The sequence below is a fragment of the Bufo bufo genome, chromosome 8, assembly GCF_905171765.1.
Source record: "Bufo bufo chromosome 8, aBufBuf1.1, whole genome shotgun sequence".
Taxonomy (NCBI): domain Eukaryota; kingdom Metazoa; phylum Chordata; class Amphibia; order Anura; family Bufonidae; genus Bufo; species Bufo bufo.
This window is the reverse complement of record NC_053396.1, coordinates 43,473,596-43,485,736: the sequence shown is the minus strand read 5'-3', so window position 1 is coordinate 43,485,736 and position 12,141 is coordinate 43,473,596.

Sequence of the window (12,141 nt, the reverse complement as noted above, 5' to 3'; positions counted from 1 at the left end):
GTCCGCCTTTTGAGGGTGGCTTGAATGGCCACCCTACCTGCCCCCTGAACTGTGACCTCCACAGCACTCCGCTCCCTTAACAGTGTCATCGACAGCGCCCTGCCCCTTTAAAGCTGACCTACAGATAAGAAAAATGGCTGGGTTGTTATGGAAGCCTGGTATAAAACTGTGTGTATGTGGAGACTTAGGGCCTGTGACCCTTATTGGCTGATAAGGGTCATACGACCAGGCTTCTATTGGCTAATGCATTTTTGGGGAATATCTCAGGAATGGTACGTGCTACCAGTCTAAAACCTTCCTGGACACCTGATGCACCTATGTGCCAAAATTTGTGATTGCAAATGTGACTGTGCAGATTCCATTAGCGGACATACACATATACACACACATGTACACTCAGCTTTATATATTAGATGGACAATACCTTTAAGCTTTAGTATAGTTATATACTTTCTTGAGATTTCATTCAGTGTTTTTGCTTTAGTCTACAGTATTTTTTAACATTTCAAGCATATATTGTCACAAAGATTTAAAAAGCCTGAAGCTTCATCGTGTGACGAGAGTTCGCTGACTTTAAAATGTTAAAAGTGATTTCACACATAACATTTTTAGGAAAAATTGTACGATTTTGCTGCATTTTTCCTGTCCTTACACTTTTTACTTACAGTATTAATTTTTAGCTTTTTGTTTTGCATTGGTGCATTTTGACGATCTTTGGCATTTTTCATATTACAAATGTCTGAACAACAACAACAAAAAAAATACTTTTTACTGGGTGTTTAAAGGAAGCCTAATGGGCCCATGAACACATGATTTTGCTCTGGCGTCTTTTGATCACTAAAATAACTGCTCATATTTTTTCCATACCACGTGCAATTTTTAATGGCCTTTTTTAGTGCCTTTTTTTGTATGCAAACACCATATTTCTTGTGATTCATTCTAATAGAGAAAAATCAGCTTCATCATGCTATATTTTTAAACAAATGCCAGAGCCTACAAAATACCCTCCGATTAACAAAAACAGTAACAAAAAATTTCTTTTGAATTCTGCATTTCATACATCCTATAGACCTTCAGGAACTGGTATTTTCCCCTAAAAAAATCACACCAAAAACTGCTGCGCAAAAAATGCCAGTAAAACCACAAACTGCACAAAAATGTCACAAGAAACCTACATACATACTCACCCCCGAGGGTATCTTGGTTCATGCATTTGCACCACACAATCTATAGTGCCATATGTGACCTGGATATAGGGGGATATAGCGCAGCAGTTTTTCATAAGCCCAGTAATACAAACATTAAAATGTTATTGAGCAATTACAATGATTTTGTTACTGAGAGAAAAACATGTGATTTATACTAAAATGAGCGCGCAGATTCTAAATATGAACTCGGAATTTGACACGTCTAGATTTTAAGTAATACATGCGAAGCCTATTCAGTTATAATATTAATGCATTATATTTGATATATTCCAATGGACATGTCCAGATCTGTTCGGACGCACTCAGGCTGATGTCAGCAGTAAGTATATAAGGCAAGCTGGACAGATTTTGATAAAGTGATCTGTTACAGTGCTATCAGTTTTGAAAATTAAGATGGATAAACGCAAATGTGTTAACGATCCAGACAATTTCTGCTACATATGTGGCAAATACACTACTTATGATCAGCTCAAGAATTTGACAAAGCGAGTGCGTCTTGCAGCTTCGGATGCATTTGTGCTAGTAGTGCAGAACTTCCTTGGGAACAGACGAGCTGCAAACTATGCTGAATTAGTAGACAACATGCTTACAGCATATGAACAAATAGGCTGACAATTGTCATTGAAAGTGCATTTTCTTACATTCCCATCTTGACTTTTTCCCACCCAATTCGGGACAAGTGACAAACATGGAGAGCGGTTCCATAAAGATATTTCTACAATAGAGAACAGGTATCAAGGTCACTGGAATCCCAACATGATGGGGGACTACTGCTGGTTTTTGCAACAGGAAAATATGACCGTTCACAAGCGCAAAAGCAGATGCCTGAAGCACTTTTAACAGTACTGGGCCTTGCTCAAGTAAGACTCTTAAACTGAAAAACTCATCCAATAGACAAAGGATATCAAATTTGGAGTGACTTTATATCTTACCTTGGGTTTATGTAACTCTTTTCTCTTTCCCTACTTTGAAAGCCAAAATGAATGGGATCCAGTGATATATTCCAGTAATGATAAATGCAGTAGAGGAAAACATTTCTTTCCTTCCTATACTAGGGATTAATGTGTTGTTGGAAAATTACAAGCAACATGTACTGCCAGTAAAGTGGCAAAAGCACAAAGAAAGGTATGGAAGATTTGTTATAGGTAGATAGCAGCAATTTGTATTGAAGTCTCACCGGTACGTACCATACCTACACAGTGCTTTACCTTTCATCTCCATTAAGTGCATTTTTGTAAATGTGCAAAAAAGAGCTAATTTATCATTGTAGTGTAAGGAAATGGCTAAATCAAATTATCTATTTACATTGTTATGATTGGTTATTTAACCTGCTGGTTCAGCACTGTAATAGCAAGGTGACACTGGAAATAAGGGCTGAACTATCATAGCACTGACATTACATGGGCACGGAGTGGGAATGTGCTATGATTCCTCTGATCTCTCCTCTTTAATCTCTCCTAAACTGCTGTCCACAGAGACAGTAGCGTACATATAGGGGTCGCAGGGGCCTGCGGACCCCTGGCCCCTGCGCTAATCTGTCTTGCAGACGGTCAGCCGTCAGCGCCGGGCCCGGGCAGGAGAGAGCACAGCGTCGGCGTCAATCCCGCGAGACCTGTGAACTCCTGCGGCAGGTCTCACGCGCCGGCCTGAACTCACGCAGCAGATGGGACCCGGACGGGAGAGAGACGGAGATCGAGGACCGCCAAGCCGAGGAGACAGCAGAGTTCACTTCCCCTAGTGCAGCGCGCCGCAGCAGCCGGTAAGTAAGGAAAAAGCCGCACTGACTGGAGTAGTGAGGGGGCCCCCTGGCCCTGGCAGATGACCGGGGGTGGGGGGTTTGAGCTGGCCGAGTAGTGGGGGCCCTGGCCTGCGATGGCCAGCCAGGTTGGGGAGAGGGGGGGGCCTGAATTTATTGATGGGATTGGGGTCTTTTGGGGCCTGGGCTGATTTGAGGGGTCTTTCGGCTAATGATTGATATGGGGGGGTCTTTGGGCTAATGATCTGGTGGCTGAGTTGGGGGGTCTTTAGGCTGATCTGAGGTCTGATGGGCATGGGGGGCTGAGTGGGGGTCTTTGGGCGGATCTGAGGTCTGATGGGGGTTGACTGGGGGTCTGATGGGGGTCTTTGGGCTGATATGGGGGCTGACTGGGGGTCTTATGGGGGTCTGGGCTGATCTGAAGTCTGATGGGGGCTGACTGGGGGTCTTTGGGCTGATCTGAGGTCTGATGGGGGTTGACTGGGGGTCTGATGGGGGTCTTTGGGCTGATATGGGGGCTGACTGGGAGTCTGATGGGGGTCTGGGCTGATCTGAAGTCTGATGGGGCTGACTGGGGGTCTTTGGGCTGATCTGAGGTCTGATGGGGGTTGACTTAGGGTCTGATGGGGGTCTTTGGGCTGATCTGAAGTCTGATGGGGCTGACTGGGGGTCTTTGGGCTGATCTGAGGTCTGATGGGGCTGACTGGGGGTCTTTGGGCTGATCTGAGGTCTGATGGAGTCTGACTGGGGGTCTTTGGGCTGATCTGAGGTCTGATGGGGGCTGACTGGGGGTCTTTGGGCTGATTTGAGGTCTGATGGGGGCTGACTGGGCGTCTTTGGGCTGATCTGGGGGCTGACTGGGTGTCTGATGGGGGTCTTTGGGCTGATCTGAGGTCTGATGGGGGCTGACTGGGGGTCTGATGGGCGTAGGAAACTAAGATGTCTGTCTGTCTGTCAAACTCTGCAGAGATGAGAGATGGCTGAAAGAAATCATCATGGTGGTCCGGTCTGAATGGAGAAGATGAAGAAAGAGAACATCTACTGTACATCAAAGGAGACGTCACTGGATGTAAGAGGTATGGGCGCGATATATAGGTAGGGCTGTTGCTTGAGGGTGGGCGACTGGGCGGGGACACAGGGGCCCCATAATCTCCTATTGCCCGTGGAAGTACCCCTCCCGAGACCAGGCCCTGGATCCGCCACTGGGGGGGGCGGTGGCGGGGGGGGCCCATGGATCAGTTTCGCACAGGGGCCCCATGGATTGTGTGTACGCCACTGCACAGAGAGACTGCATAGAGATACAGATGTGTCCTTTCTTAAATGGGGTTGTCTGGATTAATTAAAAATTCAATCGAAGGCACCAGTGTGACAGTAAAAAAAATTCAAATAAAATAAATATATATATATATATATATATATATCTACACTGAACGAAAATATAAACGCAACACTTTTGGTTTTCCTCCCATTTTGCATGAGCTTAACTCAAAGATCTGAAACATTTTCTAAATACACAAAAGACCCATTACTCTCAAATATTTTTCACAAATCTGTCTAAATCCGTGTTAGTGAGCACTTCTCCTTTGCCGAGATAATCCCTCCCACCTCACAGGTGTGGCATATCAAGGTGCTGATTAGACAGCATGAATATTGCACAGTTGTGCCTTAGACTGCCCACAATAAAAGGCCACTCTGAAATGTGCACAGTTTTGCCTTACTGGGGGAAGGTCAGAAAAACAGTCAGTATCTGGTGTGGCCACCATTTGCCTCACGCAGTGCAACACATCTCTGTCGCATAGAGTTGATCAGGTGGTTGATTGTGGCCTGTGGAATGTTGGTCCACTCCTCTTCAATAGCTGTGTGAAGTTGCAGAATATTGGCAGAAACTGGGACACACTGTCGTATACGCCGATCCAGAGCATCCCAAACATGCTCAATGGGTGACATGTCCGGTGAGTATGCTGGCCATGCAAGAACTGGGATGTTTTCAGCTTCCAGGAATTTTGTACAGATCCTTTCAATATGGGGCCGTGCATTATCATGCTGCAACATGAGGTGATAGGTCCTGGATGAATGGCGCAAGAATGGGCCTCAGGATCTCGTCACGGTATCTCTCTGCATTCAAAATGCCTTCAATAAAATTCACCTATTTTCGTTGTCCATAACATACGCCTGCCCATACCATAACCCCACCGCCACCATAGGCCACTCTATCCACAACATTGACGTCAGCAAACCGCTCACCCACACGATGCCACACACGCTGTCTGCCATCTGCCCTGAACAGCAAAAACCGGGACTCATCCGTGAACAGAATGCCTCTCCAACGTGCCAGATGCCATTGAATGTGAGCATTTGCCCACTCAAGTCGGTTACGACGACGAACTGCAGTCAAGTCCAGACCCCGATGAGGATGACGAGCATGGAGATGAGCTTCCCTGATACGGTTTCTGACAGTTTGTGCAGAAATGTTTTGGTTATGCAACCCGATTGTTGCTGCAACCGTCCGGGTGGCTGGTCTCAGATGATCATTGAGGTGAACATGCTGGATGTGGAGGTCCTGGGCTGGTGTGGTTACACGTGGTCTGCGGTTGTGAGGCCGGTTGGATGTACTGCCAAATTCTCTGAAACGCTTTTGGAGACAGTTTATGGTAGAAAAATGAACTTTCATTGCACGGGCAACAGCTCTGGTAGACATTCCTGCAGTCAGCATGCCAATTGCACACTCCCTCAATCTGTCGCATTTGTGTGATCAAACTGCACATTGCAGAGTGTCCTTTTATTGTGGGCAGTCTAAGGCACACAGGTGCAATATTCATGCTGTCTAATTAGCACCTTGATATGCCACACCTGTGAGGTGGGATGGATTATCTCGGCAAAGGAGAAGTGCTCACTAACACAGATTTAGACAGATTTGTGAACAATATTTGAGAGTAATGGGTCTTTTGTGTATGTAGAAAATGTTTCAGATCTTTGAGTTCAGCTCATGCAAAATGGGAGCAAAACCGAAAGTGTTGCGTTTATATTTTTGTTCAGTGTATATACACTCACCTAAAGAATTATTAGGAACACCTGTTCTATTTCTCATTAATGCAATTATCTAGTCAACCAATCACATGGCAGTTGCTTTAATGCATTTAGGGGGGTGGTCCTGGTCAAGACAATCTCCTGAACTCCAAACTGAATGTCAGAAAATGGAAAGAAAGGTGATTTAAGCAATTTGGAGTGTGGCATGGTTGTTGGTGCCAGACGGGCCGGTCTGAGTATTTCACAATCTGCTCAGTTACTGGGATTTTCACACACAACCATTTCTAGGGTTTACAAAGAATGGTGTGAAAAGGGAAAAACATCCAGTATGCGGCAGTCCGGGTGGCAAAAATGCCTTGTGGAAGCTAGAGGTCAGAGGAGAATGGGCCGACTGATTCAAGCTGATAGAAGAGCAACGTTAACTGAAATAACCACTCGTTACAACCGAGGTATGCAGCAAAGCATTTGTGAACCCACAACACGCACAACCTTGAGGCGGATGGGCTACAACAGCAGAAGACCCCACCGGGCACCACTCATCTCCACTACAAATAGGAAAAAGAGGCTACAATTTGCACGAGCTTACCAAAATTGGACTGTTGAAGACTGGAAAAATATTGCCTGGTCTGATGAGTCTCGATTTCTGTTGAGACATTCAAATGGTAAAGTCCGAATTTGGCGTAAACAGAATGAGAACATGTATCCATCCTCTGATGGCTACTTCCAGCAGGATAATGCACCATGTCACAAAGCTCGAATAATTTCTATTTGGTTTCTTGAACATGACAATGAGTTCACTGTACTAAAATGGCCCCCACAGTCACCAGATCTCAACCCAATAGAGCATCTTTGGGATGTGTGGTGGAACGGGAGCTTCGTGCCCTGGATGTGCATCCCTCAAATCTCCATCAACTGCAAGATGCTATCCTATCAATATGGGCCAACATTTCTAAAGAATGCTATCAGCACCTTGTTGAATCAATGCCACGTAAAATTAAGGCAGTTCTGAAGGCAAAAGGGGGTCCAACACCATATTAGTATGGTGTTCCTAATAATTCTTTAGGTGAGTGTATATATATATATGTATACATATATATAAAGTAACAGCAGCACAGTGAAATAAAAGTTCAGGTGCAAATCCTATGGGAAGGTGGACAGCCTTTCCTCAAGTATAGTATATCCAAAGAATGGGCAGAACTCAAACTGTGGTGAAAGGTGATACCCGTTTATTCCCTGGCAACATTTCAGCCCACACAATGGGGCCTTTGTCAAGCATTACAATAGTGTCACACATGGGTACAAATACCCCAATCCAGTCATGTGATAAGAGTGAACAGTTAACCATTCAGTGTAACAAGAGATTATAGCATATGTTTACATAATAAAATATAACACAATCGATATAGTGCGTGCATAATTACATTAGAAACATACAGTGTTTCCATGATTACAGTTATAATAAAGTGTGAATACATGATATCGGTCTATATATACATAGACAAAGTAAAGTGCGCGTGCATACAGCAAGTGAAGGGTTAAAAGGAGGTTAGGTCCAGCTGATCTCACACAGCTGACCTATATTAAATATAACAAAACCAGCATACCATTGGTGGCTCAGCGTGTCAGCATGGAGTCGGCATGGAGACGGCGTTCCACTGCCATCACTGCTCAGGCGCTGCGTCTGTGGCAGGTGAGCGATTCGTCTGACCTCGCGCCTGTATCGATTGTGTTATATTTGATTATGTAAACATATGTTGTAATCTCTTGTTAGACTGAATGGTTAACTGTTCACTCTTATCAAATGAATGGATTGGGGTATTTGTACCCATGTGTGACACTATTGTAATGCTTGACAAAGGCCCCATTGTGTGGGCTGAAACGTTGCCAGGGAATAAACGGGTCATCACCTTTCACCACAGTTGGAGTTCTGCCTAATCTTTGGATATACAATATATATATATACAGTACAGACCAAAAGTTTGGACACACCTTCTCATTCAAAGAGTTTTCTTTATTTTCATGACTATGAAGGCATCAAATCTTTGAATTAACACATGTGGAATTACACTGCGTGCAGAATTATTAGGCAAATGAGTATTTTGACCACATCATCCTCTTTATGCATGTTGTCTTACTCCAAGCTGTATAGGCTCGAAAGCCTACTACCAATTAAGCATATTAGGTGATGTGCATCTCTGTAATGAGAAGGGGTGTGGTCTAATGACATCAACACCCTATATTAGGTGTGCATAATTATTAGGTAACTTCCTTTCCTTTGGCAAAATGGGTCAAAAGAAGGACTTGACAGGCTCAGAAAAGTCAAAAATAGTGAGATATCTTGCAGAGGGATGCAGCACTCTTAAAATTGCAAAGCTTCTGAAGCGTGATCATCAAACAATCAAGCGTTTCATTCAAAATAGTCAACAGGGTCGCAAGAAGCGTGTGGAAAAACCAAGGCGCAAAATAACTGCCCATGAACTGAGAAAAGTCAAGCGTGCAGCTGCCAAGATGCCACTTGCCACCAGTTTGGCCATATTTCAGAGCTGCAACATCACTGGAGTGCCCAAAAGCACAAGGTGTGCAATACTCAGAGACATGGCCAAGGTAAGAAAGGCTGAAAGACGACCACCACTGAACAAGACACACAAGCTGAAACGTCAAGACTGGGCCAAGAAATATCTCAAGACTGATTTTTCTAAGGTTTTATGGACTGATGAAATGAGAGTGAGTCTTGATGGGCCAGATGGATGGGCCCGTGGCTGGATTGGTAAAGGGCAGAGAGCTCCAGTCCGACTCAGACGCCAGCAGGGTGGAGGGGGAGTACTGGTTTGGGCTGGTATCATCAAAGATGAGCTTGTGGGGCCTTTTCGGGTTGAGGATGGAGTCAAGCTCAACTCCCAGTCCTACTGCCAGTTTCTGGAAGACATCTTCTTCAAGCAGTGGTACAGGAAGAAGTCTGCATCCTTCAAGAAAAACATGATTTTCATGCAGGACAATGCTCCATCACACGCGTCCAAGTACTCCACAGCGTGGCTGGCAAGAAAGGTTATAAAAGAAGAAAATCTAATGACATGGCCTCCTTGTTCACCTGATCTGAACCCCATTGGGAAAACAGTACACCTCTCTGAACAGTGTCTGGGAGGCTGTGGTTGCTGCTGCACGCAATGTTGATGGTGAACAGATCAAAACACTGACAGAATCCATGGATGGCAGGCTTATGAGTGTCCTTGCATAGAAAGGTGGCTATATTGGTCACTGATTTGTTTTTGTTTTGTTTTTGAATGTCAGAAATGTATATTTGTGAATGTTGAGATGTTATATTGGTTTCACTGGTAAAAATAAATAATTGAAATGGGTATATATTTGTTTTTTGTTAAGTTGCCTAATAATTATGCACAGTAATAGTCACCTGCACACACAGATATCCCCCTAAAATAGCTAAAACCAAAAACAAACTAAAAACTACTTCCAAAAATATTCAGCTTTGATATTAATGAGTTTTTTGGGTTCATTGAGAACATGGTTGTTGTTCAATAATAAAATTAATCCTCAAAAATACAACTTGCCTAATAATTCTGCACTCCCTGTATATACATAGCAAACAAGTGTGAAACAACTGAAAATATGTCATATTCTAGGTTCTTCAAAGTAGCCACCTTTTGCTTTGATTACTGCATTGCACACTCTTGGCATTCTCTTGATGAGCTTCAAGAGGTAGTCCCCTGAAATGGTCTTCCAACAGTCTTGAAGGAGTTCCCAGAGATGCTTAGCACTTGTTGGCCCTTTTGCCTTCACTCTGCAGTCCAGCTCACCCCAAACCATCTCAATTGGGTTCAGGTCCGGTGACTGTGGAGGCCAGGTCATCTGGCGCAGCACCCCATCACTCTCCTTCATGGTCAAATAGCCCTTACTTTCAAAGTTTTCCCAATTTTTCGGCTGACTGACTGACCTTCATTTCTTAAAGTAATGATGGCCACTAATTTTTCTTTACTAAGCTGCTTTTTTCTTGCCATAATACAAATTCTAACAGTCTATTCAGTAGGACTATCAGCTGTGTATCCACCTGACTTCTCCTCAACGCAACTGATGGTCCCAACCCCATTTATAAGGCAAGAAATCCCACTTATTAAACCTGACAGCGCACACCTGTGAAGTAAAACCATTTAAGGGGACTACCTCTTGAATTTTATCAAGAGAATGCCGAGTGTGCAAAGCAGTAATCAAAGCAAAAGGTGGCTACTTTGAAGAACCTAGAACATGACATATTTTCAGTTGTTTCACACTTGTTTGTCATGTATATAATTCCACATGTGTTAATTCATAGTTTTCATGCCTTCAGTGTGAATCTACAATTTTCATAGTCATGAATTACTTCATCATGAAGCGCATTTCTTTGTGAGTAGCGGGCGCAATGACTGGGAACAGCAATCTTGTCTGAAGATCCACACAGGAGAGTATGATTTTTTTTTTGTTTTACCGTCATTTTAGGCAAAATTGATTTGTTACCATGAAGCACAAGAAAATTCGGCTTTGCAGCAAATTTAATTTTCCCTGAATTACGTGATCACGGGCCACCCAAGATTTTGCTCTAGACCTTCAATCAAGACTGTGACGGCTGGCTATGCACGATCAAATGGATGAGAGTAAGGCCTCATGCACACGACCGTTGTGTGCATCCGTGGCCGTTGTGCCGTTTTCCGTTTTTTTTTCGCGGACCCATTGACTTTCAATGGGTCCGTGGAAAAATCGGAAAATGCACCGTTTTGCAGCCACATGCGTGATCCGTGTTTCCTGTCCGTCAAAAAAATATGACCTGTCCTATTTATTTGACGACAACGGTTCACGGACCCATTCAAGTCAATAGGTCCGTGAAAGAACACGGATGCACACAAGATTGGCATCCGTGTCCGTGATCCGTGTCCGTAGGCTACTTTCATACAGACGGATCCGAAGATCTGTCTGCATAAAAGCTTTTTCAGAGATGAGTTTTCACTTTGTGAATATCCAACAGTATATTCTAACACTGAGGCGTTCCCATAGTGACGCTTCTAGTTAGAATATACTACGAACTGTGTACATGACTGCCCCCTGCTGCCTGGCAGCACCCGATCTCTTACAGGGGGCTGTGATCCGCACAATTAACCCCTCAGGTGCTGTTCCTGAGGGGTTAATTGTGCATATCGTAGCCCTCTATAAGAGATCAGGGGCTGCCAGGCAGCAGTGGGCAGACCCCCCTCCCTCCCCAGTTTTAATTTCATTGGTGGCCAGTGCGGCCCCCCGGCCCCCCTCCCTCTATTGTAATATCATTGGTGGCCAGTGTGCGGCCTCCGTCGGCCCCCCTCCCTCCCTTTATTGTAATATCATTGGTGGCCAGCGTGCGGCCCCCCTCCCTCTATTGTAATATCATTGGCGGCCAGTGTGCGGCCCCCTCTGGCCCCCCCTCTATTGTATTAATATCATTGGTGGCCAGTGTGCGGCCCCCCCCCGCCCCCCTCTATTGTATTAATATCATTGGTGGCCAGTGTGCGGCCTCCCCTCTCCCCCCCCCCCGATCATTGGTGGCAGCGGAGATTCCGATCGGAGTCCCAGTTTAATCACTCTGGGGCTCCGATCGGTAACCATGGCAACCAGGATGCTACTGCAGGCCTGGTTGCCATTGTTACTTAGCAATATTACAATATTAGAAGCATCATACTTACCTGCTGCGCTGTCTGTGACCGGCTGGGAGCTCCTCCTACTGGTAAGTGACAGATCATTAAGCAATGCGCCGCACAAACCTGTCATTTACCAGTAGCAGGAGCTCCCGGCCGGTCACAGACAGCGCAGCAGGTAAGTATGAACTCTCCGCTGCCACCAATGATCGGGGGGGGGGGGAAGAGGGGAGGCCGCACACTGGCCACCAATTATATTAATACAATAGAGGGGGGGGCCGGGGGGGCTGCACACTGGCCACCAATGATATTACAATAGAGGGAGGGGGGCCGCACGCTGGCCACCAATGATATTACAATAAAGGGAGGGAGGGGGGGGCCGGGGGAGGCCGCACACTGGCCACCAATGATATTACAATAGGGGGGGGCGCACGCTGGCCACCAATGATATTACAATAAAGGGAGGGAGGGGGGCCGGGGTGGCCGCACACTGGCCACC